This window comes from Protopterus annectens, chromosome 2.part1 (genome assembly GCF_019279795.1).
Source record: "Protopterus annectens isolate FY-2018-M chromosome 2.part1, PAN1.0, whole genome shotgun sequence".
Classification (NCBI taxonomy): Eukaryota; Metazoa; Chordata; order Ceratodontiformes; family Protopteridae; genus Protopterus; species Protopterus annectens.
This window is the reverse complement of record NC_056729.1, coordinates 1,562,651,283-1,562,678,034: the sequence shown is the minus strand read 5'-3', so window position 1 is coordinate 1,562,678,034 and position 26,752 is coordinate 1,562,651,283. Positions and strand designations below refer to the sequence as shown.

General features: G+C 43.1%; 1 long non-coding RNA gene across 1 annotated transcript in view; it reads right to left on the bottom strand.

Moving 5' to 3' along the window:
- The window catches only part of LOC122794537, a 169,448-nt gene that overhangs the window by 7,907 nt on the left and 134,789 nt on the right, over nucleotides 1-26,752 (bottom strand). The window lies entirely within an intron of this gene.

Here is a 26,752-nt window from a genome sequence, read left to right as displayed (position 1 = left end):
AAATGAATACACCTACTCAGATGGAGCGTTATGGTGAGTACATAACTTCTAAATCTGAAGTAGGATATTCATTTGTCTGCAACCTGTGGGACAGAGTCCCCAGCTACCTGAATCTTGGGCGGCCATCATGGAAGGATATTCAAAGGATGCTCTACCCTAGATGCAAGATCCAACTTATAGTGGGAAATAAAGTATGAGATGAAGCCCACGTGGGTGCTGCACAAATATCATCTAGAGGAATCCTAGCCTTGAAGGCTGCCGAGGTAGATACTGACCGGGTTGAATGGGCATGAACACCCTCCCCTTCCTGAAGCTTGATAAGCCAATAAAATGCACTGTGAAATCCAGCGGGACAGAGAAACTTTAGAGATTGGCTTGCCCAAATTGAATTTTGCAAAGGAAATAAACAGCTGGTCGGATTGCCTATGACCAGCTGTCCTGTTCAGATAAAATCTAAGTTGCCTGTGAACATCTAGTGAATGTAGCTTATATTCACCTTTGTTTTCATATTTAGGGAAGAAAACAGGAGGTTAATGGATTGATTGATGTTTGCTTCAGAAGCGATTTTAGGAAGAAAGGACGGGTTGGTCCTGAGGAGACACGGTCCGGATGAAATACCAAGTAAGGAGGTTTAGCTGATAATGCTTGAAGTTCAGAAACTCTCTTGGCTGATGTAATGGCTACCAAAAGGCTGTCTTGTAGGACAAGAATTTGAGATCCACCGTAGCTGGCTCGAAAGGAGGCGGTCAAGGCCTGTAGGACCAGAGAAAGGTCCCAAGGAGGAACTGCTTGTTTTATAGGGGCCTGAGAAGAAAAGTACCTTTAAGAAAAACTTTACACAATTTGGCTGACATAAGAGGATTAGAGTCATGGCCAATGTGATAGTGAGAAATTGCTGCCAGTTGTACTTTGACTGTGGAACTGCTGGCACCATCGTTAAAGAGAGTGGTTAGAAAGTCAAGCACTAAAGGAAGAGGAACCGTGAAGGGATTCAGGCCTTGCCGCTCCGCCCACAAAGAGAAACTTCCACTTGCTTGTAAACCTTTCTAGTGGATGGTTTATGAGCTGCCACCAAAATTGCCTTAACCGGTGATGAAATACCGAGTCCTTATCAAGAGTGGAACTGGAGCAGCCAAGCGGTCAGCTTCAGGTTGTCCAGATTCGGAGGAGGAATGCAGGATGGATGGGATATCAGATCCGGGATGGGATCTAGAATCCAAGGAGGATTCACCGAGTGAGACCTTAGGAAGGGGAACCAGATCTGTCGAGGCCAGAATGGAGCAATGAGAATCATTCTGCAACCCACCCGAGAAGCTTTCTGAAGAACTTGGAGCATCAGAGGCAAGGGTGGATAGGCATACAGAAGACCGGGTGGCCAAGCATGCACCAGAGCGTCTCTTGGGGTACCTCCGGGAGGAGGTATTAAAACTGTCGCACTTGGTGTTTGAGGGAGAAGCAAAAGATCGCATGAAGGGGTTCCCCACCGTGTGAATATGCGTTCCGCTACTTGACAATTGAGAGACCACTGGGTCAGAATGGTGCGACTGAGCTTGTCCGCTAGGATGTTGGACCGACCGGAATGTGCGTTGCTATTAGAAAGCGATTGGTGGAGATTGCCCATTCCCAAACTCTCATGGCCTCTCGACAAAGAGGGTAAGACCTTGTTCCCCCTTGCTTGTTGATGTACCAGACAACAGACATGTTGTCCGATTGAATCGCAATTGTTCCCAAGGGAAGAAAGTCCTGAAGTGCTAGCAACGCTAAGAGCACTGCTCTCATCTCTAGAACATTGATATGCAGTAAGGTCTCTGAATCGTTCCACGTGCCTTGGGCGGTCCGGAGTGCCCCCACCCGAGGCGGAGGCGTCCGTGGTCACCGTGGCGAGAGGGGAGAAGCACAAAATGGGCGGCCTTTGTGGAGATCCGGGAGTGGAGCCACCACAAGAGGGACCGCTTGCAAGCCTTGCTGATCGCTATGGGATGATGCATGGGAGAGCAAGGTATGACCACTGTACTAAGAGCGTCCACTGTAGAATGCATATTGAGCCTGGCAAGAGGAAGAAGTGCTATAGCCGATGCCATGGACCCTAGAGCCCTCAGGACCAACTCCGCTGGAACAGAACTTGAATGGAGAATGGCCCGCACCTGGAGCTGCAGATTTAGAACTCTGTCCGCAGTGAGGAAGGCTCGTAAACTCCTTGTGTCTAGCCTGGCCCCTATAAAATCTAAGAGCTGTGTGGGCCAGGCTGGATTTCTTTGTATTTATTGTGATGCCCAGAAAGGAGCAAGATGGAGAAAGGAGTCTCGCCAATAGAAGTAGATGCCTTGTTAGCCAGTCGTCCAGGTAGGGAAAGACCTGCACCCCTGAAGCCTCAGGTGGGCCGCTACCACTGCTAATACTTTGGTGAACACCCTGGGGGCTGTGGTGAGACCAAAGGGAAGGACCCGAACTGGTAGTGACTGGCTCCCAGCCGGGCGGAGAAACCTCCTGGGCGCCTGTCCATCAGGATGTGGTAGTGAGGTCTATCGAGCACATCCAGTGATTTTCTCCCAGAAGGGGAGAATAGATTGCAGAGTGACCATTCGAATTTTTCTTTGGGGACTGCCAGATTCAAGAGAGAGGTCTAGGATTGGTCTTAGTTCCCCGTCTTTTTGGCACTAAAAGAATCTGGAGTAGAACCCTGATCCGATCTGGTCTGGGGAACGGGCTGGATGGCTCTTTTCTTTAGCAGATGGCCAATTTCTGCCAGCGGCCTCCCGTTGACCGGGTGGGCGTCTGGGAGGGACTTCAACTTTGGAAGGTGAAGGAAAGGAATGCGATATCCCTGGATATGATTTGGAGAACCCAGCGGTCCGAAGTTATGGACTCCCATGCCGCTAGGTGCCCCGAACGTCCCCGACTGCCTCCAGAGTAGAGCAGTCGGGCAACCCTCAGGGTTGCTGCGGGCCGTTCAGAGAAAGGTTCCCTGGACCCGAAGTTTCTGGGAGCCCCTCTGCCTCTAGGGCGGCGTCCTCCCTGTCCTCCTCTGCCACGGAAGGACTGGTTGCCCGGAGCAGGCTGGGACTGCTGCGACTTCCGGAACCACATCTTCTTCTGACCCTTTTGGTTCCTAGAATAGGACCTCTGGGGTGCAGAGAAGCGGATTCCGACGGCAGACAGCGTCTTCCGTCCTTTCGCTCTGGGTCACGGTCTTGCCAAACAGAGCAGAACCATCAAAGGCGTGGCGCTTTTAAGGGCTCAGAAAAATGCCAGGCCTGGCGTCTAGTGACCAGTCCTGTCCCGCAGCTCTAGCGGCCTTCCGTTGCATGGGAGAGTAGCCGCATAGAAGTATTTGTAACAGACCTAAGAGTGGCCATACGGGTGGAGTGCAGAACTCTGTCCTCCTCCGAAATGGACTCAGGGGATGCAGCGTATTCCTTAATAAGATCTCGCTGCATCCTAATGACATGTGCCAAATAGTTCAGCGCCCTTACCGAGAAGGTCGCCGAACTGAACATCCGCTTCCCCAAGCGGTCCATCATCGAGACTCCTTGCTCGGTGGGTGGACTGAGGGACTCTCCTGAGCCAGTTCCCTCTTTGTGGCCGCCGTCAACATGGCATCTACCGGAGGCCCCTTACTCCAATGGGCCCGGTCGGATGGCGGACTAAGGATCCTATCCGGTCTTTTGGGAATTGGCTTCACGGTGTCCGGTTCCTTCCACGCCCTGGTGGTAATAAGGTCCACCAGGGGGTCAGCAGGGGGGGACACCCAAGAGGTAGACGGGCCCGTTTCAAATGCCTCCAAGAACACGGACTCGTCCGAGGAAGACTTGGGGGCAGACCACCCCCCTTTATACGAGCATTTCCATGATGTCTCCAAAGGAGACATCCTCGGGGTGACCGTGGGGAGCCTTCCCTTCCTCCAAGTCCGTGTCTTCTGTGAGAGACTCGGGAGTCAATGTGCCTCCTTTGGGACCTCCTCTGGGGGCTGTCAGAGGAGTCCTCGCTCCCATAGGAGCAACTTGGGGCACAAGCGGGCTGTCCCAGGGGCCGGATGGTGGAAGCCTGGCCCAGTGCAGGAACAAGTGCCGGGGTCCGGAGACCCTCAACAGAGCCCTCTCCACTACATCAAAAGCCGAAGGAGCCGACCTCGACCAAAGGATCCGACCCTCGGATCCGAGGGAGGACCGAGCCCGGCGCCGGATCCGAAGGGGGGAAGGAGCCTACACAGGCGGCGCAAGTGGACGAGCCCGGCCGCCAGCGCTGGGATCGGCGACAGTACGCTCACAGGCGGCGCGAGCACTGATCCCCGGATCCGGCTCGGATCCAGGCTCCGAGGTCGGATCCGGGCAGGGTCGGATCCGGTACAAGTACTATCGGCGCCGACCCACCCCGAAGCTGCCCGGCTCCAGCTGCTCGAACCCGGGTAGCGGGTCGGAGAAGGAGCAATAGGCTTAAAAGGGTGTTGAGCTCCCCGCACTCCCATCTGCATCTGGGCCTGGATGAACCTTCTCATCATCCGGTCCAGATCAGCATCAGAAAGGCTATGGTAGATAGGCTACCGAGGTAGGCCTGGAGTGCCTCCTCGATAGCCTCGTCGGGTCTCCTCCTCCTCAGGACCCGGTGAAAAGCACACAGGGGACTGGAGCCGAGAAGGAGGAGACCGAACCGACGGAGCCGGGAGAAGCCAACAGAGGTCTCGGCCCGCCACTAGCATCCCTCTCCTCTCCAGAAGCGGGAGATTGAGTCCCAGGAGCGGGGGGGGGTGCCACAGGGAACAACCGTAGCCACAGCTGTTCCCGAAGGAGCGGAGGCGGAGCCGAGTCTGGCGGTAAAGACCCGCCAAGACAAGCTTGGACCTCCGCTCCTCAGTGCCCTGGGGTTGAACCCTGCACAAATGGAACAACCAGATGTGAGGTGTTCAACCCCGACGAGTGTGGCCATCAGCGGTGAGCTTATGGCCACGAAAATAGATTTAGGCTGATCAGCCATAATCTATAAGCTACTAAAAGCTACTAAAAGTAACTTAAAACAAAAAGACACACAGGCCCAACACACACACTCTGGAGGAAAAATTACTTAATTTAACTCAAATTAAAACTTTCAGAAAGGGAAACCTAAACTTTCACACAGAATTACACAAAAAACTTAAATTTTTCTGATTTAACAGGTAATAAAATACCACTTAGCTGAGAGCTATGAATGCAAATCCAGTCACCAGCGCGGCAAACGAGATCTGAGGTCATGAGGGTAGAGCAGGGCATTATGGGTGAGGGGAGGAGCTGAGAGCTTGGATCCATAGCTGGAAAACCATGCCGGTTCGGATCCGATATCGGATCCATAACCCACAGGTTGCAGATAAATGAATATCCTAACTTCAGATCAGTACTTAATCTAAATTTTCCTATCAAAATAATTTAAAATATTCCCAAACACAACCATCTGCAATGACTGCACACCTTCTCTTTTTACATTCTTTCCATACTACATTCCAGACTGGCTTTGTACTTCTATGCCTTATTTCATCTTCCACCACCCTTCTTTTTCTCCTCTTTCATCTTCTAACGTGCTATAACTTCAAAATCTCCTTAACCTCAACCCATAATACTTCCACACTTTATGGTACCTTTCACTGCTCTTTCTTCACAGGTTCTTTGCTTTCCTGCCATTACTGGGGCATGTTCATTTCATTCTCACTTCCAGAAAGCATTCCAAGCAAACAATTGTCCTTATTATCACTCTCATTTTCCACATCTGTTTTTTATTAGACTTGCTGATTTGGGGTTGCAACTTAAATCTGACATCCACTCTGTGTATTCAGAATAATCTTCTCCATGTGACAGTGATCCGTTCAACCTACTCTCTCTAAACCTGCATCTCCATTCACAGTTTAGTTCACTCCATCTGAACCTGCACCTCATTTCTTGTTGTTTCTGAGCACAAATACATTGTCTTATTGGTAAAATACATTGCTTCCTGTCTGACCACAGAAAATTATCACAGTACTTTTGTTTACACAAAACTTATTAATTGGTTAACTTTATCAATGCAGCAGATTTGCCTTCACATAAATAAACATGGCAAACAGCATAACCACTACAACATAAGACTCAAGTCTTTACCAAAATGCCTTTCTGTTTTGTCTCTCTCATATATACATTTCCTGTCAACCATTTACTTGCCTTAAGTTAAAACCAATTTAAGTACAGTGTGTGTTCACTTTTTCAAGGACTCCCATTCAAATCACCTTTTTAAAAATGTCTGGTCTTTTAGTGGATCTATCCATCCCCGTTAACTGAAAACATGGAAATAAGAACCTTTCAAGTTCATGTGAGTATATGCTTAAAGTATTACAGACCAAGATAAGATGGGGTCCACTATGAAAAATCACATGCAGTTTGACACAAGATTCTTTGACCCTAAAACAATGAAAACATTGGGAGGCCACTAGCCAAAACATCAGCATTTCCAAGGTTGCAAAATGCTATAAACAGCATGTGGAAGCAAGCCCCAATACCCTCAAAACTAGACACACACACACGTGTGTGTGTGTGTGTGTGTGTGTGTGTGTGTGTGTACATACTTATATGTGTGTATGCATATATATAGATCCCTATCATATGATCGAAGTTTCAAAGATCACATGATCAAAGTTTTGAAACATCAAACATAAAAGAAAAAAATAAACTTTTTTTTTTTTTTTTACATTTTTGCACCCCCCCCCCTGCTAATTAGATATACCAACTCAGAAATCACACTACAGTGAGGAAAAGGGTAAATTCCCCAATCTGCTCTATATCGTGATCTCCATTCAAAAAGTTTGATGTTTCAAAACTTTGATCATATGGTCCCGATCATATAAATTTTGAAACTTCGATCATACAAGAGGGACCCTTCTTGCTTTTCTCTGAGTCTGGCCACAGCCACCAAGATGGGACATCTGCTATTCAGTTTAATCTCCTGTGTGTCCATCAGTGTGATGCCCTCTCATCTGTGTATAACTCAGAGTAAATCAAAACATATATTCTCTTTTTCTTGTTTTTTGTAACTTCTCCATTTTAGATACTAGCGTTCTACTAAATGGAGACAGCCTGAGACTGCCTACTGCAACACAAATTGAATCAACTACTGGTTGTTGTTGTTGTCTCTTTCGGCTTTTCCCGGTTAGGGGTCGCCACAACAGAACTTCAGTCCGCTAATGATTGGCAGTAGATTTTTACATGCCGAGTTGCCAGCCCTGACACACAACCTTCAACGAAGGTACACCCATTCACGCACGTCTCCACACAGAAGACACTCTAGCTGAGAATCGAACAGGAAAGCGTCTTACTGTGAGGCGACGTAAACAGGCAATATAATTTTCGATGATCTACTAGCTATTTATCATAACATACAAATGTACTGTGGGCTGTCGTACATAAGTAACCAGTGCGGCCCTTAAAATAGAATTTCCTATGTATAGTTACCGTAAATGTTCAAACAGCTGGTTCAGTGCTGCAGGAAATTACAATATAACTGGAAAACAGCCAAAGGTGGACACGTGTCCCACAATAAGAATGTTTTTTTTAGCAGTCAAATTTTTTTAGCTGCATGTGGATGTAATCTGGGGCAGAGGCCATTACATATAATGTAATGGCCTATACATATAAAAGTATGGGCTCCACCTTTTCTTTTGTTGCACTAAAATGGAAGAGATAGCATACCAACAAATGCTTCTGCATTTTAGCACTATAAAAAGGTTCATAGGTACTTACTAGGCCACTGATCTGTGAGGATCCTAAGAAACATCACCTTACAATGCCATGGTAGTTTTAAGCCCTTATAATTTATATACAAATAACCTAGAGATGGGCTGAACAAGGATATGTTGGGACATTTACATGTGTCCCTTTTAAATAATGGACAAGAGCACTAAACTGGGACGGCAAATTTGTGGTTACCCAACCATTCAGCAAATTACATTTAAATAGACTTAACAGAAGTACTTTCCTTCATGTGAAGTGGAAGATGGTTTTCCAGAAGCAGTACTCTCCATGATAAAAGAGAATGAGATCTCTTGAGTGGGTGTTTATGACACAATAAGGTTTAACAGGTCTGACAGACTAGGATCTGCTGAAGCTCTAGACACAAGACAGAAGTTGCCACTCCATAGCCTGTATGGTACTGAAAAGTGGGACAAGACTATGAGACAGTCTGCACAGCTTCTACAATTTAGGCCCTTGAATTTTTTAAATAAGAAAGTGTTATGGTCATTCCAATTTTGACAAGTGTTTGGGCAGGTACACACCGAAAGGAGCATTATAGTCAATGATCAGCCTAATGAGTTCTAAGTATAAATCTAGAAGCAATACATTAGATATAACCTGTGTAAATGAAAAGGACTTCCTTGCAACAGTGGATATGTGGTGATCAAAGGACAGTTCATTGTCAATATAAGTTCCAAGAGCCGTAACTAACTGAATGTGATACTTATAAGGGGAGCCATGCTTGCCGAAGAATATAATTATAGACTTCTTGGCATTTAGTTTTACTCCATGGTTTTGACAACAACTATCTGTTTGAGACAAGATTGCTTGGAGGATCTTGATGCCCTCTGGGGAGTTTATGATGGCACCCAGTTTCTAGTCATCTGCAAACTTAGTCAGCAACAAACCCTTAACATTAGCTTTGACCTCTGAAAGCCAAAGAGGAGTGGCCCAAGTACATAAACCCTGTATCCACTGCTAGTAAAATCTTTTGGAGGATGTGCAGTTGCCCATCCTAACTTTCTGGGTTCTAGTTATGAACCAATTTGCTATCTAACACGTTCCACAGGGACTAACATTTAGCCGGCACAGTTTATCTATAATAACAGAGTGTGGGATGGTGTTAAATGCCTTTGCAAGGACAGTTTTGCCTTTGTCCACTGCCTCAGTGACTTTTACGAAGAAGTTAACCAGGTTGTAAGCAGGAACTTTCCTTGATGAATCCAAACTGGGTTGGCTCTAGAGTCTGTAGATTACCTATATCTTTTACTTAATAATTCCAAAATGATCCTTCCATAGCTCTGCCAATGAAACTGGTCAGTCTTATGGGTGTATAAATACTGGGGTCCACTGAAACCCCACCTTTGTGCAAGAAAAATGGCTATTAATGCCCTCTATTCATCTGGCAGAAAGCCTATTTTGAGGCTGATACTGAATAGTTTCTGTAGGGATCAGACACAGAAGCAGTTTTCACCGCCTTAGAAAGCACCTTGACAACTTATTCTTGGGAGATCTGAGGGGTGTCGGTGTGGTAATGTGACCTGAGAATACTGGAGGGAAGGGATGTGAAGCTTGAACAAAAAACAAGGACAAATTTAGCTATTCCCTCTAGGTCTGGGTATGTGATATCATTTACTATCAGCTCAGCACAGTGCTGGGCATTATTTCTAAGTTTTATAACACAATTATAGAAGGCTTTGTGGTCATCCTTTACCTGGGTGTCTATTTTATCTTGTATCTGGCTTTGGTTGATTTGATCAGGATCCGGAGTTTCTTGTTTAATTTAGTAAAAACATTTGTGGCATCCTGAGAATTATATTTATTTTTGCATGCAATGATTTCTTTTTCTTTTATTATAGACCCTATTCATATTTTGGTTCCACCACAGGGGGTTATTTTTGAATCTGGCAGTGTATTGATTTCTGATGGAGACAGATGCATCTATGTAGTTATTTGCATGTTCAAAGAATTTAGCAGTGATGGATTCCGCATAAGTAGTGTGGTCATCAGGATAGAAGGGAATTTTACATTTAGCCATGCCATCACTTGGGTTTTAGTAAATTATCCTTGCATAATCTCCGAATACCAATACCAAGACTTCAGTCTTATGGTGAATATGACTGACATTTGCCCTGATTTGTCCAGGGAGGAACTTATTGCCCCTGGTTGGAGTGTAGACTTACTGGTCCAAGGAATCTGCATTGATAAAGTCCAAAAATCTCTGGGCATACATGTTTCAGGCTGTACAAGTCTCCCAGTTTATGCAGGGGTAGATGAAGTCTCCTAGGAGAATGGTAATTGACTTAATACATAGGGACTCCATACTAGTTAGGCAGGAGGTGTGGGTTGAGGGGACATGGTGGAGTCCTATAGTTAGCTATGATATGATAAGGGCTTTTGTAAATATTAAGTTCAACGCCTTACTTGATCCAAGTCTTTGGACAGCTGACTATGGAGGAAAAGAAAAAGGTGAAGTATAGTTTATTGTAATAATAATTATATGGTTGTTGTTGTCTTTCAGCTTTTCCCGGTTAGGGGTCGCCACAGCGGAACTCTGGTCTGCTAATGATTGGCAACAGATTTTCACGGTGCCGAGTTACCAGCTCGATGCCCAACCTTCAACGAAGGCACGCCCATTCATGCATGTCTTTCGGAATGCCACTCGACCCGCGAGGAGGACATGCAGACTCCATACAGAAAGCACTCCCTGTACACTAGCTGAGAATCGAACGGGAGAATCTCTTGCTGTGAGGCAACAATGCTACCGCTGCACCACCGCGGAATCCAGTATGGTATCGTATCATATTAATATATGAGTAGGTACAAAGATTTTTTCTAGCCAATTTACAAAATCATAAAACACCATTTACCATAATGCAGGTGTACCAAAGTGCTGAACCCTGTTAAATTAACACAATTTTCTTTATCGCCTTAGGGAATAATAACATTCAAACACCGTTTCAGAAAAAAAAAAAAGTTTTTGCCCCAAGGGTTTTTTTTAGGTACAAGTAATTACAAATTAACATGCCAATAACTCTTCTTGAAATACAGGCATTTGGACAGTCATCTTGTTTTGCTTTGCATGCAAAGTTCATGCCCTTTTTAGGATTCAGTTATGTCAATAAGGACAATCCTAATTCTAGGAGTTAGAATTTTCATACCCTGTACTCCTTTAATAATCTATTTCTGTATGCACCCTTTGTGGGTTGCCCATAATAAGCATACAAATTCTAATCTAATGAGACTACTATAAATACCCAGTATTACTTTAGGGTTTTATGATTTAAAATACTTTAGTATACCACTAAAGCACTTTAGCAATCTATTTTGCAGCATTAATCCTATTATTAGAAAAAATGCCATTATGGGGAGCTCACATTCAAAGCTGAACGATACATCTTACGGATCATTGCTGCTGTGACACCCGTGCATTGGCCGAGTAATCAAGGAGCCTCAATCCTCTCCACTAGCACCAATGAAGGGCATGTACATTAGGAAGGATAACAAGCACACACACAGTAAAGTACAATTTCCCTCAAGAGCACACAGAGATCACGGTCAGTCTGGGGTTGGTGTCTTACCTTTCTCTCCAGATCCCCAATGAGACTCCCCACCAACACAGCTATAGAGTGGAGTCCTTAGCTAGGGTTCCAAGCCAAGTCCTCCCAGCACTCCCTCTGTCCAACCAGTGCTTTGTGTCCCTGCCCAAGTAGCTGACACACACACACACACACACACACACACACACACACACACACACTTTGATATATGATTTATATACAAACACACAGACACTCCTGAGGAAGGCTGGCACAGGTTCACTAGGTATACCCCTTCTGCCCAAGCTATAAGGTAGTAATCCACTGTCACCAGAACCTCTACTTATCAGTTACTACAAGGCCCTTCCCAAAGGGTGGCCAATTTTGCTGTGTAATAATACTGTTATCCAATTAGTAAGTGTGACCAGAACTTTTAAGGCTATTGGGGTGGTTTAGTACAGTATCACTTAATACATGCAAGCACTCTAGAGCTTAAATTATCTCTACACAAAACAGCTACTACTGAAAGGTTTTAAGAATGTTCAATAATAAATAGAAACACAAGACAAATCTCAATTCAACACAGTGCTAGTCAAAAGTTCAGACACAGAAACTTTAAAACAATACTGTAGGATAGTCTGACAAATATAGAAAACAGTTAGTCTAATCTTACTATTTTCTATCTATTTCTAAGAGAAACAATGTTCTAAATAACTTACATAAATACATACATACAGAGCAAAGGCAGAGTGGTGGTGATGTTGTCAGTTCTGAAGACAAATGCCAAATGCTCTGATTCTCTCTCTCTGATAAGACTTTCGGCTTTTCCCAGTTGGGGGTCGCCACAGCGGAACTCCAGTCTGCTCATGACTGGCAGAGGAATTTTACAGTGCCTAGTTGCCAGTCTGATGCCCAACCTTCAACGAAGGCATGCCTATTCACACTTGCACCTACCTGCATGTCTTTTAACGTCACTCGACCGTGGAGAGGACATGCAGACTCCAGACAGAAGGCGCTCCAGCCGAGAATCGAACGGGAGAACCTCTTGCTGTGAGGCAACAATGCTAACCACTGCACCACTGCGGTTTCTCTCTCTCTAAGGTTTTAAACTGATAATACATCACTGCTGATTCATTTTAGATTACATCATTCTTAACAGTTCTGATTTAGCTTCCCACGCTAACAGAAATTCTAAATTTACATTTCTTTTCGTAATGTGCACCTGCAGGAAGCCACAGCTATAAAATACATTATATATGTAAAATCTAGCAATTAACTCTTGTCCTAAGACATTAGAAAGAATTCCTTCATTCAGACATCCTATCTCCGAGCCCTGAGATCAAAGTCATAAAATGCTTTATCAGCTTTCTTCCAGGAGGGTGCACTGTGGTTACATATTTGAAGCTCAGTACAACATATAGTTTAATCATAACATATAGTTTTCTTTTACATTTGTAAAACCAGCCTGTGGATTATATACATATTTACAAATCACATAGAATTATTTACAAGATTCTATCCGGCTGGGCTGGCAGCCTTCCAGTTTTTCACAGCTGCAGGAAATTAAAATATGAATGGAACTGATCCAATCAGTATACCGACACATCCCATAAATGAGTGGATGTTTTACAGAATATCCCACAGAGCAGGTGAAGCTAATCAAATGCCTACCGCTCGACTGAACGTTCAATACGTACCTCCTAGAAAATGTGTGAATGAATGGCCATGTAGCAGCCTCACGTATACTCTCAACAAACACATTCCTTTGAAACTATCAGCTCTGTAGCACAGACAAATGTAGCCCTGACTACAATCCAAATAACCTGAGCTCTACAAGATGTTCTGAGCAAGAGAGGCATGACAAGGTAATGCCTGTATGCCTCTCTCAGAGGAGAAGGTATGTGGGCAAGATAATGTATACCTGATCTTGTGGATTGTACAACAATTCAGTAGTGCATCACTCCAAAGACAAGTTCATACATCATTTACATTGTTCTAGCACATTAGCTGTCAAGGAACACCAATTTAGTAACTTCCAGATCAAACACTCTATATTCCATCCTATTGTCTGTGGATTTTTTGAATATTTCCATATAGTTTTGAATATTTCCATATTAGTTGATTTACAAATGTTATGAGGTAATTTATGCCACATGTTTTGATTAATATAATTATAACAAGCACTAATTTTCTATACTTCTTTACAGAATTTCTGTTAATATGTCTGTATACACTTTTATTATTCTACTTTTCCATATTTAATAACATTTGTAATGCTGGATCTCCAAAAACTTTATAAGCAAGAATTGGTTTTCCTCCGATGCATCTACAATGAAGCGTATAAAAATGTAAGCGTTTACATTTGTCCTTATAACTTAAAATCTTTAATTAATAATATATTTTTTTGCAGATTGATAAGGTGACCAGCTCCCAAAACCATGTGCAACTCCACACTGGAAGCATTAGGTAGCCAGCACGGCACAAGCTGGGATGTAACAGCAAAAATCCCTTTGAGCAACATTTATTATGTCTTGCCAGGCACTCTGCTCTCCTCTCCTCTCCACCTCTTTGAACACACTAACAGTTAATTCACCAACCAGCAAGAGGAAATTGTCAGTGTCCAACATGGGGTAAGGATTAAATCAGATGATGGAGACCCAAAGACTGACAATGGTAGAGGCTGGCAGTGGGTGGTCTTGTTGCCAGAAAACAGGAAAAAAGAACATTTTTGGAAAAAAACTGTAGTGAAAGATGCTGACCTTGTTGAAGTCCTATCCTTCCTTGGCATTCCCTTACCGGATTTATCAAAACAAGAGGTAATACAAATAGCCATTCACATGGAAAGTGTCTATTCTGTAAATGTACAACTCTGTTTACTCCTCAAAAAGAAGGCAAACCACAGATCATAATGTTCAATGTTTCAGTTCTTTATATGTAGTACCATCCATATAAATCTTCTGCATGTACAGTTCTTTTACTACTGCTTTCAGATATGGAAATGAAAAAAAGCCGTTTAATCAACTAGAACAGACTTGGAAACATTTGCTACCATGCGCTTGTGAAAACACTGAGTGTACAAGATTGTTTAAACATCTGAGCACACAGTTCTGAATTTTCACAAAGTTGAAGAGCAAAGACCGTCTGTTACCAAGTTGTTGCTGTTCTTCTTTCGGCTTTTCCCGGTTAGGGGTCGCCACAGCGGAACTCAGGTCCGCTAACGATCGGCAGTAGATTTTTTACAGGTGCCGAGGTGCCAGCTCGACGCACAACCTTCAACGAAGGCATGCCCATTCTACGCATGTCTTTCAAATGCCACTCGACCGCAGGAAGGACATGCAGACTCCACACACAGAAGGCGCTCCCGCCGAGAATCGAACAGGAGAACCTCTTGCTGTGAGGCAACAACGCTACCGCTGCACCACCACGGCTTATATTCTGGATGCAGTAGAAAAGCCAGGTGTTAAGACTTTGAACTGTTAATGGCAATTCCCCACTCAGAACATGAGAAACTACTTGGGTGCGTCTTAGATGGAAATGTGAAGTAAGCATCTTGCTTGTCCAGAGTTACTAAATAAGCATTCTTAGACAGGAAAAACAGTAGTTAGGAAAGTGTCAAAAGTCTGGACTGTTTCAGTTTTACACATTTATTCAGGTCTGAAAGTAAACTAGGTTCTCCTTTTTGCAACCTGAAATCTGCAATTACCAGATAAGAGGCAAAAAAAGAAGTTATGTACTTACCATAACATTCCATGTGTGTTGTCCATCCCGCCTCCATTCTTAACTGGCTGGGGTTCGGAATCGATCCTCGGTTCCGACTTGACCTTATACAAAAGCTCGAGGCCTTCTACTGCCTAGTGGCTGAAAACTCTATCCATCATGCTCTAGGAATGCTCCCCAAATCTTGTTTGCTGATATAAAAATAAGGTACTAAATAAACTAAGAAAAACCTTATACAGCAATCAAGAAGGTCAGACAACATTAATTACCAACTGTATCCGACCGGTCCTCCAGGAGCCAAAGGCTGGGGGAAGGAGGGTGAGATGTAAGAATGAAGGTGAGATGGACAACACACATGGAACGTTATGGTGAGTACAAAACTTCTTTATGTGATGTTGTCCTATCTCGCCTTCATTCATGACTGGTTGGGACAGCGTCCCTAGCACCATCTTTCTTGGGTGGCTCAAGAGAGAATATTCTTCAGAACAGTGGACCCAAAAGAGGCACTGTTCCTGGAGGCCAAATCCACTTTGTAATGAGTGATAAAGGTATGTGGCCTTGCCCATGTTGCTGCAGCACAAATGGTGTCAATTCGTAGTCTCGCCCAAAAGGCAGTAGAGGTTGCTATGGCTCTTGTAGAATGACTTTTTACTTTATGACAGAGTTCTTTGTTTCGAGATTGGTAAGTAAAGGCAATACAATCTGATAACCATTCCGAAAGTGTGACTTTAGACACAGGAGCACCTCTCTTAGAGTCTGAAAATGATACAAATAATTGGTCAAATTTTCTGAAGTCTTTTGTCTTATGTAAGTAGAAAAGTAACTGTCTATGTACATCTAATTGGTGTAGCATATATTCTGCCTTGTTGCCATAGTTGGGGGAAAAAAAACTGGTAGTTCTATGGATTGGTTCAAATTAGATTCTGAGCATATCTTGGGTAGAAAGGCTGGGTTTGTTCATAGGTATACTCTGGCTTTATGGAAAAACATGTAGGGGACTTTATAGACGATGCTTGTAGCTCTGAAACTCTTCTAGCAGAAGTAATGGCTATCAAAAGAATAGTCTTCCAAGTCAAATACTTGAGATCACAGGATGATGCAGGTTCAAAAGAGGGAAGAATCAAACGGGATAAGACAAAATTCAGGTCCCATGGTGCTGGAGGGCCTTTAATGGGTGGTCTTAATAAAACAGTGCCTTTAAAAAACGCCTTGCAAAGTCTGTGGGACATCACATTTGGGCCGGATTCACCTAGACGGAAATTAAATATTGCTGATAACTGAAATCGAGTAGTAGCTGCAGTTGCACCTTCATTAAATAGCTTAGCTAAAAATTCAAGAATGGAAGCTATTGGGGCAGAGAAGGGGTCAATGTGATTATTCAAGGCCCAAGAAGAAAATCTTTTCCATTTGCCCATATATAACTTTCTCGTTGAAGCCTTATGGGATGAGATCAGGATATGCTTCACTGATGGAGAAAGGTTAGGGAGCCTGGCTGTGTTTGGAATCAGAGCAGCCAAGCTGTCAATTTGAGGGTTTGCAGACAGGGGTGGAACATCCCTGATGCATGAGTCAAAAGGTTTGGAACTGGGTCCAGAATCCATGGCTCATCCTGAAGATGAGGCCAAAGGAAGGGGAACCAGATTTGACGAGGCCAGTATGGGGCGACGAGTATCAAATTTCCTCCCAAGGAACTGGCTTTAAGAAGTTTGGGTATCAACGGAAAGGGAGGAAAGGCGTATCAGAGACCCAAGGGTCAATTGTGTACAACTGCATCCCTTGGTGACTCCCCCGGAGGGACGATAAGGGCAAGATAGCTGCTGCATTAGGCATTAATGGACGTCGCAAGAAGGTTGCAGCAAGGCTGGCCCCATTTGCAGAAAATCTTTTCCGCTACTTCTTGTTTTAGGGACCACTCCTGAGGCATTAGAATCGTTCTGCCGAGTTTGTCTGCTATCACTTTGGCTTTCCCCAGAATGTGCATTGCTATCAGAAAGCATTGGGAGGAAGTTGCCCACTACCATACTCTCAGGGCCTCCCGACAAAGGGAGATAAGACCTGGTTCCTCCTTGTTTATGTACCACACAACCGACATGCTGTCTGTATTGCAATAGTTTCTAGTGGAAGACAGTCTTGGAATGCTTGCAATACTAAAAGCACCACTCATCTCTAGGACACTGATGTGCAAATGGGCCTTGTGATCCTGCCAAGTGCCTTGGACTGTCCTTCCCAGGTAATGCCCCCTCCCCCCAATCTGGGAAGCGTTCATGGTCACTGTGGCTAAAGGCTGTGGAAAAACAAATGGTCGACCTAATGTCACATGAATGGAGTGAAGCCACCAACGAAGGTCTTTCTTGCAAGATTCTCTTACCATAATTTGGTGGGACATGGATAGTTCCTGCATGGACCACTGAGTGAACAGTAACCACTGCAGAAATATCATATGCAGATGTGCTAATGGAATTGCTGCCATGATCCCCAAGACTTTCAGGACTCTTCTTGCTTGTGTTTTTTTCTTGGAAAGTAGGTTTATGACCTAATGTCATAAGACTAACTCTTTTCGGGGGAAGTTTTGCCATCATTTTTGTTGTATTTAGATCTACTTCTATAAAAATGATACGCAGAGATGGCAACAAGGCAGATTTGTCGTAATTTATTATTATTCCAAGGTGAGAGCAGAGCTGTAAGGTGGTATCCCTCGCCTTTGTTAATAGATGCTTGGTGGTGGCAGTTAGGAGCCAGTTGTCTAGGTACGGAAACACTCAGAATCCTAGGCATCTCAAGCAAGCCGTGACTACTGCCACACACTTGGTGAACACTCTGAGGGCTGTAGTAAGCCGAAAGGACAGAGCTCGAAACTGGTAGTTACTGGCTTCCAGCCGAAAGCGCAAATGAATCCTGGATCGCCTGTCCATTTTTATGTGGTAGTATGCATCCTGGAGGTCTATAGAGCACATCCAATCTTCTTGTCCCAGAAAAGGGAGTACTGACTCCAGTGTCATCATCCAGAACTTTGACTTTCTTTCTGACTTGTTTAATTTGCTGAGATCCAAGATGAGTCGCCAGTCCCGTTTTCTTGGAAACTAAAAAGTTCCAGATACTATTTGGTCTGCGGGGACTGTCTGAATGACTCTTTTCCTAGTAACTTTTGTATTTCTAGAGCTGCCTGTTCCCTTTAACTGGGTGGAACGCCCAGGAAGTTTTTTATGTTTGGGACGGGGAAAGAAAAAGGGTATGCAATAACCTCTGGATGCAATGCTTTGTACCCACTTGTCTTTTGTTATTTTTAGCCAGGCTTCCGGGTACAAAGATAAGCGACTCCCGACTGCCTCTAGAGATGGACAGGTGAGCCTACTTTCAGGAGAGTTGAAAGGGCTTAGCAAGGAAGGATTCCCTGTCACCCTGATTTTGCAGACCCCATCTGTCCCATAGCCGGTGTCTTCTATTACTACTTCCCCCTCTGCCCCAGGGACAATAATCACCACGTGTGTCCTGGGAAGCTCTGTGAGATTTTTAGAGCAACATTTTCCCTCCCTTTTGACCTTTTGGATAAGGACTAGAAGGTAGGGAAAAATGGACTCCTGTGGCAGAGAGCATTTTTCCTTCTTGTTCACACCAGGTTAGTGTCTCTTAGACTTTTGGCCCAAACAGGGCCAAGCCATCGAAAGGGGCATTGACAAAAGACTTAAAGAGCTCCACAAAGTCACACACGCACTTCCAGGAATGTATCCTTAGGGAAATTATTGAACCCGCTGCCCTACTCACTATCTGCTGCATAAGAAACGAGTCTCATGTAAGAGTTGACCACTGAATTTAAGACAGAGAGATGAGAGGAAAGCCTCTTCGACACCCCTTCAGCTACTGAACCTTGAAGAGCATCTCTAAACTCCTTCAGATCATCTCTCTGAAGTCTGGTAAAGTGGGTGAGATAATTCAGCGATCAAAGTGCAAAAGTCGCTGAAGAAAAAAAGTGCACTTTCCGTATCTGTCCATCATATGAGACTCCTTGTTTGGCAGATCGACAGAAGAGGATGTCTCTGAAAGTTCCTTTTTGGTGGCCTCTGCCACCACCACAGCATCTACTGGGACTCCTTTTGTTAGAAAACTTTTGTCTGTAGGAGACGTGATGAATTTGTTTAGTCTCCGTGGAACAGGCTCCATTGAATTTGGAGACTCACATGCCTTTCGACAAACTACATCTACTTCGTTGAAAGGCGGAGACACCCAAGTGGTGGACGGGTAAGACCCAAAAGCTTTCAGGTATACAGACTCCTCCTCGGAAGCGTTGATGGGCTTCCAGGATGTCCGCAAAGGAGACATCCTCAGAGGGCGACCGTGGGGACCCGTCCGACTCATTAAGGTCTGTATCTGATGTGATAGGCTCCTCTGGGGAATCTACATGCTTCCTCTTGCATAGTTTCTTCCAAGGGACCTCTTCAGAAGGGTATTCTGAAGAGGTTTCGGAAAAGGGGTTCAGCCTATGGGGCATCCTGAGGCTTAGGATCTCCTCATCTCTATGGATGCAGTGGTGCAGAGACAGACACCAGTGGCTTTGGTAGAAGAATGTCCCGACTCGAGAGTGGACCTGTCTGCATCATCACCTCGAACGCCCACCACCCCTGATCCAAGGAAACTCCCGGCTCCGAAGAACCACAGGGCATCCCTGGAACCAAGGGGGTTGGCTCCAAGGCAGGTGTAGGAGCCAAACTCACATGCACCAAAGCCCCAAGAGGCAAGTTCAGATCCGATAACTGTCCAGTTTGACTTCTCCTCGGACCTGACCGAGAACGTTAGCACTTAGACTCTGAGTTCAGATGGAACCGAGGACGTCGGAGCAGTAGTCGGACCTGAAGATCCTGGGATAGGTCTCGGCTCCAACAGTTCCACTATGATCAGATCAGGACATTCTGGCTCCGAGGTCAGAGATCTGATCGGAGGAGGAATAGATAGTGAAAGGGTACGTTTCCCCTTTGGGTTGAATCCGACAACAGTTTGGCAAGTGCCTGTGTCTTTAACAGCCTCTGCACCACGCAATCCACATCGTCAGAGAGGCTCCTGGAGGATCGAGAGGAGGGAGCAGGAGATCTACAGGTCTGCAATAAAGATGATCTCAAGATGGGACATACCGGTTCCAATTCCGGGGACTGGATCTGCAAATGAATTTCCATCGGCACCGACACAGAAGGAGCCGAGGTAGCAGGTTTCTGGAGCCTGACACCCTTCAGGTCCAGAGCTGAAATTTTAGATAACTTTTCTGGTGGCTCTGACTGAGCACTCAAAGAAGAGGACCTTTTCCCTGATTTGTCAGACTTAGAAGAAGGGGATTTCGCAAATTCTGAAGTACCCTGACCTTCTTCTATTGCTTCAGCAAAAGGAGTCTTCAACAAGCCTCTCAATATGAGTTTATTCTTTCTTTCCAGTGGCTAAAGGAGTGACATATGGCACAGGACTCCTGCAGGTGGAATGCTCCGAGACAGTACACACAAATGGTGTGTCTATCAGTCAGCGACATCTTTTGATTACACTTTACACATTTTTTGAACCCAGAGCGTTTAGTTTCCTTAGGATCCTTAGACATTATGATAATAAACAACAACAACAATAAAGCAGCTAATAATTACAGAAATAAAATTATATATATATATATATATATATATATATATATATATATATATATATATATATATATAGGTCTTCTTCATATGACCTAAGTTTAATTTGACTGAGACCAAATTGGGAGGGGGGGCAAAGCCTCCCCACATACTTTATACATTTTAAACCATACACATGGATATTTATAACTGCAATGAATAACTCTTTGCAGAAAACAATATTTACCTAAACTATGTGGGGGGCTTTGCCCCCTCACTATATATACTAACAACACATTGAATTTTTTTTTTTTTTTATTTCTTAGAAAAGAAGACAAAGCCTGGAACTGGAACACATCAAAACTCTATGGTATCATTTGATACAATCTCTCCAGTTCATTTGTCTGACATAATCTAGGACCCTTGTTTTGCAAAATGATAAAAGTGAGGACAGGATGGTTTACCACTGGTTATTAGAGGAAGGTATATGGTACTAACTCAGTTATTCCTGCTTTTGGTTAAGTGTTAAGCTAATGAAGTTTCAACCTACTGAGCCAAATTCCTTGATCACAGCTTACCACAGGAAATCACCGCTAGTATGGTTTCTTTTTGTATTCCAGCTTTGATACAACATTTTTGTCTTTTCTGTGATTGTATGACTCGTACTATGGAATGTGGAGGCAAAGACCCCATATAGGGGAATGTAGGCTATCTTTCTTTCATTTATTGAACAGGTTAGTCCCACTAAAGCAGTGGCTTCTTTCAGGGGAAACCTGAGGTGATATTCAGAATAATTTGGGCAGAGAACCAGGAAATTTCCCCTCTTCTTTTTGATTAGTGCTGTGGGATCTTTTCCATCCACTTGACCTGCTACAATATAAGAAAAGTGAGGGATCATTTTAATGTCTCAGCTGACGGACGACACACTCAGGAGTCCAGCACCCCTTCCCACATGCTACAGGGCAGTATCAGTAGTGGAAAATGAATACAAGCAACTAGGGTGGAAATAAAACCCTCAGCCTTCTGATCGTCCAGTGTCACCTCCAAAAACAGCACCACAGTCTTTCCCTCCCCCCTACTAAACTTCTTGGTGTTGAAATAGATAAGGATCTTCACTTTAATGCCCATATCTCTCAAACATTAAAAAGGTGCATAAAAAAATTAGGAACTTTATACAAACACAAAAACTTCCTATCAGACCAGGCAGGAATCACCCTAGTCCAAACCCACCTTTTGTCTGCCCTAATGCATGCATCACCAATCCTAACCCACATTAGAAAAACAGACCTAGACAAACTAGAATCATGTTACAATAAGATTGCACCACAGTCATACAATCACAGAAAAGACAAAAATGTTGTATCGAAGCTGGAATAGGTTTTTACTAGCCATGTTAACCAACTTAGAAACAACAACAAGTTCGTATCAGCCATATTCTTAGATCTATCTAAGGCATTTGGCATGGTCTCGTACAACCTATTTTCAGACACTCTATCCACCATGTCCTTTGCCCCCTCCACTACTGCCTGGTTCAAAAACTATCGCTCTGATAGAAAACAATCAGTCAAATGGCAAGGTGTACTTTCACCTCTACTACCAACTACCATAGGCGTGACACAAGATCAATACTGGGGCCTCTACTATTCACCATTTTCACCAACAAACTACATACCCCCAACCCTGCATGCATCACTTATACAGTACACAGATGACTCAACCCTAATCTGCTCAGCCCCATCTATAACCACTCTTAAAAAGCTTACCCAAGAAGCCTTCTGCTACGTGGAAAAATGGATTACTGATATCCAACTGATTCGAAACCCCAACAAGACCAAATTACTTCTTTTCACCCCTAACAAATCCAGAACCACACCTCCTTCCTTCACTATCACCTCCAAAAATGGCACCACAATCTCTTCCTCCCCCCATACTAAGCTCCTTGGTGTTGAAATAGATAAGGATCTTCAATTTGATGTCCTATCTCTCAAACCATTAGAAAGGTACATAAAAAATTAGGAACGTTATACAAACACAAAAACTTCCGATCAGACCAAGCACAAATCACCCTAGCCCAAACCCACATTTTGTCTTCCCTAATGTATGCATCACCAATCCTAACCCACATCAGGAAAACAGACCTAGAAAAATTAGAATCATGTTACAATAAGATTGCAAAATTCGCCAATAACTCTACTTTTAGAAGCCATCACTGTCTTGCCCTAAAGGAGCTACAGTGGTTAGAACTCCCTCAATTAGTTAGTTACTACCAACTAGTGCTCACTTTCAACATACTAAAGAATCCCCACAAAACTACAGCCCTAAATCAACTACTAAACCAATATTCAGCAAACCGCCCTCTACGCTCATCCAACAAAACCCTTCTCTGTATATCCAAAGCCAACAATACTGCAGGGAAAGCTCTTTTCTCTCATACCATTGCTAGAAAATGGAATAACCTCTCCCCAGAATATCTCTTGAGCACCATCTATCTCACTGTTCAAAAAGTCACTTAAGTCACACTTCTTGCAGTCCTGGCTCTGTCCTTGCATCACATAAATGCTTTCTTGCTCTCCTCCAATTCTTCCTACCTTCCTCTCTTCTCTTACTTTCTCTATAATACAGTACTCAAATACTGCCGTACAGGGCCTACTATGTGTAAACTGTTATGTCTTGTGTGATGTCTCTTTTGATTGCATTGGTTAATGTGGAGTTTTTTTTTTCTCCCAATACTGCCACATCCAGGGTCTACTATGTGAAAATTAAACTTGCTTGGAACAAACCATTGTATATTTACTACTGCTTGTATGATATATCTTTTTGATTGTATAATTACCACTGTACATATTGTTTGATGTGGAGCTTTTCTCCCCGGGCCTCCGCTGTAAATTGACCTCGTTCCAGTCCGACTTTCCCTGTAAACAAATGTAAAATAAATAAAAAATAAATAAAATTCTACCTGTTGTGTGTGTGTTTGTATACATATATATATATATATATATATATATATATATATATATATATATACACACACACACACACACGCACACCACTCCAAGTCTTCTGAATCTGTTTGTGAGTGAATGGGGGGGGGGTTATCTTTTACGTTTTTACTAAGAAAAACTACTGAGGTAGAAGAGAGTGACGGAACTGATGGAGATTCTGAAGTCTTTTTTAAAAAGACAAAATACTCCAAGACAAATGAAACCACTGGAGGAATCACGAATATCCAGTGGACTTGTGCCCAATACATGCACACCCGAGCCTCAGGCATCTGGGTGTCAGCTGTGTACTCTGAATACAGTGTAACTGAGTTAAACACTGCTGTCGGCCCACTAACATTTGCCTATGAATGCTTAAGTCTGAAATACCAAAAAAACTTGTGCAAAAAAAGAAGGCCCTCGGAGCTTGACTAGGATTGCCCACCACTGCACGGTGAGGTAACAATGATCTGATATTAGACTCAAGTCAGGGAGTTAGTGCTGGCACTGAAGACATTCATACCTCATAGTCCACTGTAACACATGCATCCTCAGGCAAGGAAGCAGCTATCATGCCCCACAAGCAGGAACAGCAGTGTCTATGGCTAGACCTTGTGCTGCACCTTCACAAAATTACCTTCTAGGTGCACTCCAATCGCAAGAGTATCTGACAAAAAAAAAAAAAAAGTATTTAACTCTGCCATAATATAGGTTCTCTTTTTAGCAGGAGTCAGACACGATGTCTACCAATTTATGTTCATGTTCTAGGGCTGCAACCATGGAAATGCTCTCAACAGGCTGCTGCCAGGAAGCTCATGGACAAGACTAGCAGGAGTCATTCAAGCAGGTAAGGAAACACCAGCACAACATTTATCTGTAACTTCAGCTCCCATGCCAACACCTTAATAAAAGCACTGGGTGCAACTGAAAGCAAAAAAATCACACCATTTTCTACTGCAGATGATCCCAGTATACAGAGTATCTGAGGATCTTCTTGTGTGGATACCAAATGTTGGTATACAAAAAGGTACAAGTATTTGTCATGTTCAACAGCATCATCCAGTTGCCCTGTGGGAGCAAAGGAATAACAACTACAGGATGATCATTCAAGTCCATATATAACGCGTGCTAACTGATGTCAACAAGATCACGAATCAGATGGAAATAAACTGCCCCCTTTAACCATCAAAGGATCACTGGACATACAAGGCAATTACGTTACAAGACCATGTGTGCATTGTCAATACCCATCTTCATGGTTTTATTCCCCTTTTCGAGGAGGACAAAGCAGGTCAGTCCTTGAGTACATTTATAGATACCCATCCAATAACCGGGGTTTAATTTAAAGGAGGTTAGGGTGTCACACTGTTGAGCTTGCACAGGAAGTTTGTTCCAGAGGTGGATAGGTGTCAGGGTAATAAAGTGGTCTCTCTACTGTGTTTTATGAATTTGCTGGTAGAGACCCAAATCCCTAGTTCTGCTATTAGTGCAACTATTTGACATGCTTAGACACAGGAGTTCTGGGAGGGTGGGGCAGCTAGTGTCAAACAGAAGGCATAGATCATCACTCAAAAGCCTGTAAGAAACCAAGTAAAGGGATAGTGCTTCAAGCCTTTTCTGATAGTTCAAGGACTTCAGGCCAACAATCTTCTTTAAAAGAACAACAACGAACTGGAATCACCAAGCACGATTTAATGAGAATATCTGTCTCTGACGTCTCGGCCTTAGCCTTCAAGGAGTACAGAATAAATATGAAGCACTTTCTTTATATACACACCAAATCCACAAATTAAAAACAATTAAACAATCAATTAATTAAAAAATCAATTAAACTAGCAGCATTCTCCAATTAAAATCCTCATTTAGACCTTTAGGACATAAAGTTTTAAATTTTATTACAGGGGCATCTTAATGCATAAATTACCCTCTCAGTGTGACAACAAAAATGATTATTAGATTTAAAAGAAATATTATTAATGTGACTAAAACTGGAGGTAATATACCTGCATGCCTTACACTTGCCACACCGATAAGTCCCTTTATGGCTAATGTTTCTATCAATGGTTACTATTGGATGGTTAAACCTACTTTTAACTAGAAAATCTTTAATGTTTCGTCCCTTTATATGAAAATTTAAGACTAACATCTAACCAAGACTTAACATTCTCCAATGTACTAAAAAATTTCCAAAACATAGAAACCATGTTAATGAACTCAGAAGTGTAACAACCGTATGTAGTAACAAAATATATGACTTCTTGTGATTTCAATAAAGACTGATTTGTAAGGGAACCCAACTTTCTATCACATACCATATTATGCTTCTGAAGACTCTGTTTACGTGTATGTAATTTATTATAACTATCATCTAAGATAGCTATATCATACCCCCTTAATAAGAAGGATTCATACAACAACTCAATTTCATTATTAAATTCCATGGTTTCATTACATAATCGAGATATGCGTAACATTTCCCCATAAGGTAATGAATGTAACGTATGAGGCACATGTCACTCTAATAATCATTTTTGTTGTCACACTGAGAGGGTAATTTATGCATTAAGATGCCCCTGTAATAAAGTTTACATAGGGGAGACTAAAAGACCCTTTAAGGTTCGTTTGTTGGAACATGTTAGGGATATTATTAATAACAAAATTGAAAGCCCTCTTGCTAGACATTTTTTTGAAAAGCACCATAATGATGATAAATTGTTACAAGCTACTATTTTAGAGCAACTACCTGAGTGTGGATGTGACCAGTTTAAAATTAAACAAATGTTACAATATAAAGAAACTATTTATATATTAAAATTTAAAACTTTATGTCCTAAAGGTCTAAATGAGGATTTTAATTGGAGAATGCTGCTAGTCTAATTGATTTTTTAATTAATTGATTGTTTAATTGTTTTTAATTTGTGGATTTGGTGCGTATATAAAGAAAGTGCTTCATATTTATTCTGTACTCCTTGAAGGCTAAGGCCGAGACGTCAGAGACAGATATTCTCATTAAATCGTTCTTGGTGATTCCAGTTCGTTGTTGTTCTTTTTCAGTGGTGTTTGTGAGTTGGTGCTTTTGTTGCTGCTATTCAACAATCTTCTTTACTAGGAACCTCTGGGGCTCTTCCGATTGCTTAATACCAATAGAAATGTACATCTGGAAGAGGGTATTGCACTCAGCAATGCATCTGATTAGAGCTGCATAA